The following is a 6,000-nucleotide window of genomic DNA, read 5'->3' on the forward strand; positions in this document are numbered from 1 at the left end:
CTTCGCACGCGAAGCTCTTGGTGCAGTGGAGGGCTTTGAAGCCTTGGATTTATTCTGCTTTTGAGGCTTCGGTGGAGCAGGCGCTTCATCAGAATCAGCGTCATCTGCAGAGTGCTCCACGACTGCCCCTTGAACCATAATGTGAGTGATGAGACCTTCAAGGTTGTAGAAGGGCCCGACGATATTGGGTTCAGCATCGCGTGTGCCATCGGCCCGAGGAGCAGAAGGGTCGGGGTTGAAGTCTAATCCCAGCGATTTCTTGTTCTCTTTGGCCGATGCCTTTGCAGTCTGAAAGTTGCACTTGAAGAGATTATCGTCACGACACCATAGCAATGATGATGGGTCGGCATTGGCAGGCTGCGGTCCACGGACCATACAGGGGTGGAAACCCTGAGCAATAGCTTCAGCTCTGTTCTTGGGTTGAAGATTTCGAAAGAGAATATCCCCCCAAGGACTCTTGATGGCATTCTTCTCAGCATACTCCTGGGTCACAAATCTGTATTTGAACCATTGCTCGGCCCAATATCTTCGAATCCACTGGATTCGAGTTTTGCGCTGATTATAATCCTCTTCTGGATCAGTCTTGTACAACTCATAGAGATCTGGTGGCAAATCCCTTGATGTTCCCCCACGGCGCTGCCTGCCGCCCTTCCTTGCAGACTTTTCTGTGGCCATGAAGTTCAGACTGAATGGCTTCAAAACTGTCAAAGTCTTCCGTCTGCTGGTCAGACAAGAACTAGCTTTGGGAGAGTTAATGTGATGCTGTAAGAATTCTGCAAATGAACGCAGACTGTGAGAACCAAGGGATTCTCCCACGGACATGTACCTGTGACAGCATTAGAGATGCGAGGGAAGGGGAAGAGGTCATATGCATTCTCAAAAGATTTTGAAGATAAATCAGTTTAGAAGACATTGACGTCATAGTGCAAAGACATTCACTTTATGTTGGGAGTTGGTTCCAGATTTGTACGAATCCAAGAATAGGTACAAATGAGGAATCTAACTATATGTGAAGCATAAGTGAATATACTAGGCATATTATGAGATGCGGAACAGGATAGATCTAACGATGTAGCCAGAGAAACCACTTTTGGTGAAAAAGGATGAATCAATCGGATCAAAAAGGCAGTAAAAGTGAGTTTTAATTACCACACGAAGAACTGCTAGACGAGGTAGAGAGGAGGCCGAGCAGTTCGATCTTCCCTGCCCTAACTTGGCGACGGAGGACACCTACGGCGGTGGCGGAGAAGACGATGTCCGCGGCCGGCGTGAGGACGGCGTCGGTGAGGTTGCGGCAGCTAAGCGCTTCGTCGCCGGCGTCGTCGAGAGCTAGCGGTGGCGCTAAGGTTTGTCGAGGTGGAGAGTTGGAAGAAAGATTTTGACCACGATGAGTTGTGCATTTATAGGGAGAGGGACAGCACAACGCAATTACGCAGGTGCCCCTGGCGGTTCACATCTGAGGGACACGTGGCGAACATGCAACACATTGGAAGTTGTTCCATGTTCCCACGCACGCCTGGACTGTCGGGTGGTCGTTCCGGCTTCTCCGGGTTTCAGGTAATAAGGATTGAGCATTTAAAACAGATTCAATGTTTGTCTCTGTATCTTCTGCTGACAAGGACGCAGAGAAGACATTCGACAGTTTCAATAGAATGCATATGATTTGGATAGATAGAATTTGAGGTAGAAGCATAGAGAGGTTAGGGTCCGATCACATTCACTTAGTCCAAAAGATTCAAATGAGAAGACATAGCTATAAGTGAATGCTGTAGAGGACAGAACACAAGTATATGTATATATCTGAGTAAAACTAAATCAACAAGGTGAAAATCATCAGGAAGACAAATCAATGTTGAAGATAAATCAAATGCGAAGACTTAGCAAATGTAACGCCAGGAGAAAAACACTTCAAACAAGAATTTGGTGGTGGCGTTACCCACCGTATAGGAAGTATTAGACCCAGACACGGCGCACAATTATCGTGGCGCTCTGAAGTCAAATTCTGCATTAATGTATTCACACTCAAATTGTAAGTCCTCATTGATTGAAGACATACATTACATCGTGTGTTGCACATCTATGTCATCAACATGCGTAAGTGTTAGGATGTGTGCCTAATCACAGGACATTCGAGGATTCCAAGATATTTAGCTCACACCGCAACTTGCAAAACCTTTTCTCATCCAAGGGCTTTGTGAAGATATCTGCCAATTGCTCTTCAGTGTTGACGTGAATGATATCAATATCTTCCTTCATGACATGATCTCTGAGAAAGTGATGACGAATCTCAATGTCCTTTGTCTTCGAGTGCTGAACAGGGTTGTTGGCAATCTTGATAGGCTTTCATTGTCGCAGTAGAGTGGAACTTGTTTCAGATGGATGCCATAGTCCTTGAGTGTTTGCTTCATCCATAGAAGCTGAGCGCAGCAAGATCCAGCAGCTATGTATTCAAATTCAGCAGTGGAGAGAGATACACAGTTTTGCTTCTTTGAAGACCAACAGACAAGTTATCGTCCCAAAAAGTGACATGTGCCTGATGTAGACTTGCAATCCACCTTGTCACCAGCATAATCAGCATCCGAAAATCCAACTAGATCAAACTCTGAGCCCTTGGGATACCATAATCCTAGTGTTGGGGTGTAAACCAAATATCGAAGAATTCACTTCACAGCTAAGTGATGTGATTCCTTTGGTGCCGCTTGGAATCGGGCACACATGCAAACACTAAGCATTATATCTGGCCTAGATGCACATAAATAAAGTAAAGAACCAATCATGGAGCAGTATACCTTTTGATCGAACTCTTTACCATTGGCGCCAGGACCCAGATGACTTTGGTTGGCATTGGCGTCGTGTAACCTTTGTAGTCTTGCATTCCAAACTTCTTCAGACAGTCTTTGAGATATTTCTCTTGAGATATGAAGATGTCGTTGCTTTGCTGACGAATTTGAAGACCAAGGAAGAAAACTTCAGCTCACCCATCATGGACATTTTATATTGCTCTTGCATCATGTGTCCAAACTCATCACTTTATTTCTGGTTAGTGCAGCCGAAGATAATGTCATCCACATATATTTGGCACGCAAACAGTTCACCATCATATGTCTTCGTGAAGAGTGTGGGATCCAGGGAACCAGGTTTGAAGCCTTTGCTCTTCAGGAAGTCTTTGAGTGTGTCATACCAAGCGCGAGGGGCTTGTTTGAGGCCATACAATGCCTTGTTGAGCTTGGATACCACATCAGGATGTTTTGGATCTTCAAAGCCAGGTGGTCGTGCAACATACACTTCTTCTTCAATCTTGCCATTGAGAAAATCACTCTTCACATCCATTTGATACAGAAGGATGTTGTGATGATTTGCGTAGGCTAGCAGTATGCGAATGGCTTCAAGCCTAGCCACAGGAGCAAATGTTTCATCGAAGTCAATCCCTTCAACTTGAGTGTATCCTTGGGCAACGAGACGAGCCTTGTTTCTGACAACTTGACCATGCTCATCTTGTTTGTTGCGATATATCCATCTGGTGCCTATTATGTTGTGTTTGCGAGGGCCAGGACGCTTGACTAGTTCCCACACATTGTTCAGCTTGAATTGTTGAAGCTCTTCTTGCATAGCTTGAATCCATTCAGGTTCCATGAAGGCTTCAGCAACTTTCTTGGGTTCTGATATTGAGACAAATGCAAAGTGCCCACAAAAATTTGCTAGTTGTGTTGCTCTTGAACAAGTGAGTGGACCTGGTGCATTGATGCTATCAATTATCTTCTCAATTTGTACTTCATTTGCAACACGAGGATGAAACGGACGAAGATTTTGCTCTTGCTGATCATTGTCATCATTTGGAGGATTGTCTTCAGGCTGAGCATTGGCTTCAGGTTGATTAGGTGCAAAAATGATGAGTTCCTCTTCAGCCTGTGCCTCAGAAGATATGATCTCTCCAGTTCCCATGAGCTTGATGGATTCACTAGGTGGATCTTCCTCTAGCACATTTGGCAGGTGCTCTCTTTGCGAGCCATTAGTTTCATCGAACCGCACATCTACAGTTTCAACCACTTTATAGTGAAAGAGGTTGAAGACTCTGTAGGAGTGCGAATCCTTTCCGTAACCAAGCATAAATCCTTCATGTGCTTTCGGTGCAAATTTTGAAGTGTGATGTGGATCCTTGATCCAGCACCTAGCACCAAATACTCTGAAGTAACTGACATTAGGCTTCTTACCAGTAAGGAGTTCATAGGATGTCTTCTTCAGAAGCTTGTGAAGATAAACACGGTTGATGACATGGCATGTAGTATCAATGGCTTCAGGCCAGAACTTTCTTGGAGTCTTGTATTCATCAAGCATCGTCCGAGCCATCTCAATGAGTGTTCTGTTCTTGCGCTCCACGATGCCATTTTGCTGAGGTGTGTATGGAGTGGAGAACTCATGAGTGATGCCTAATGTATCCAGGTAAAGGTCGAGGCCTGTGTTCTTGAACTCAGTGCCGTTGTCACTTCTAATATGCTTGATCTTGACGCCATAGTTATTCATGGCACGGTTGGCGAAGCGTCTGAAGACATCCTGCACTTCAGTCTTATAGAGAATTATATGCACCCACGTATATCTTGAATAATCATCAACAATGACAAAGCCATAGAGATAAGCAGTAGTAGTGAGAGTAGAGTAGAGAGTAGGGCCAAATAAGTCCATGTGTAGCAGCTAGAAGGGTTGAGATGTCGTCATGATTGTCTTCGAGGGATGCTTGGCCCTAGTCATCTTTCCAGCTTTGCAGGCACCGCACAAGTGATCCTTCTTGAACTTGACTCCCTCGATGCCTATGACGTGTTTCTTCTTCGCGAGAGTGTACAGATTCCTCATGCCCGCATGTCCTAGCCTCCGATGCCAGAGCCAGCACTCTGAAGCCTTTGCTAGAAGACATACGGCCAGCTGTGGTCCTGCTGAGAAATCTATCATGTACAAATCATCTTTTCGATACCCTTCAAAGACTAGAGACTTCTCAGATCCCATTAGTACAAGGCAACAATATTTTCCAAATATCACAATCATGTTCAAGTCACAAAGCATTGAGAGAGACATTAAGTTGAAACCAAGGGATTCAACAAGCATCACTTTATCCATGTGTTGATCCTCTGAGATTGCAACTCTACCTAGACCCAATACCTTGCTTTTACCTGTGTCAGCAAATGTGATGTGACTCTTGTCAGATGGACGTAAGGTTGAGTCCATGAGAAGACTTCGATCACCAGTCATATGATTAGTGCATCCGCTGTCCATAATCCATTCTAAAGCATGAGGTGTCATACCCTACAGTACAGTTAGGGGGATAGGCTTCACCAAGAGTATTGTGAAGCATAAACATTTGATGCACAAGAGGATTATCAAAGCTCAGATCAAGGTTAGGACAGATAGGATGATTGGCAAGCGATTCAGGAACAAAATACATAGTGAGACCATTTGGGCATTTTATCTTGCGCCCTACAAGATGTTTTAGGTCCCCAGCAAAAGCATCGGACGCCTTTGATTTCCGGCTGGAGACCTTTCCCTGCAAAATAAAGTTAATTTTTCTTAACCACCCACATCTTCAGGGGTAGCTTAGAAGCAATGAGTCTAAGTGCAGCATCTGAGAACTTCGGCTTTGGAGCCCTAGCAAATAGCCTTGCAGGAGATGAACGGTACTCATATGAATAAGCAGAAAAGTTCTTTGTTTTATGAACATAGCGGTTTGATGACACGCGCTCATATTCATAAGTTTGAGTGTGATTTCCCTGCAAAACATTGGCGTTAGGGTGACTCAGGTGAGTCCTGTGTCTGTATGAAGCCTTTGGGCCATATGAAGCCTTTGCTCTGGGGTTTGTCTTCTTCCCTTGTGGTGTCATGATGACATTCACAGGAAGATTCTCTAGATACTTTTTGGGCACCCAGATCTTCTTCATAGGTGGTCCATTCCTGCAGTTAGTACCAATGTACCTGGCAAACACTTCACCATTCTGATTCTTGAACAGTTTATAG

The sequence above is a fragment of the Aegilops tauschii genome, chromosome 3 (genome assembly GCF_002575655.3).
Source record: "Aegilops tauschii subsp. strangulata cultivar AL8/78 chromosome 3, Aet v6.0, whole genome shotgun sequence".
Taxonomy (NCBI): Eukaryota; Viridiplantae; Streptophyta; class Magnoliopsida; order Poales; family Poaceae; genus Aegilops; species Aegilops tauschii.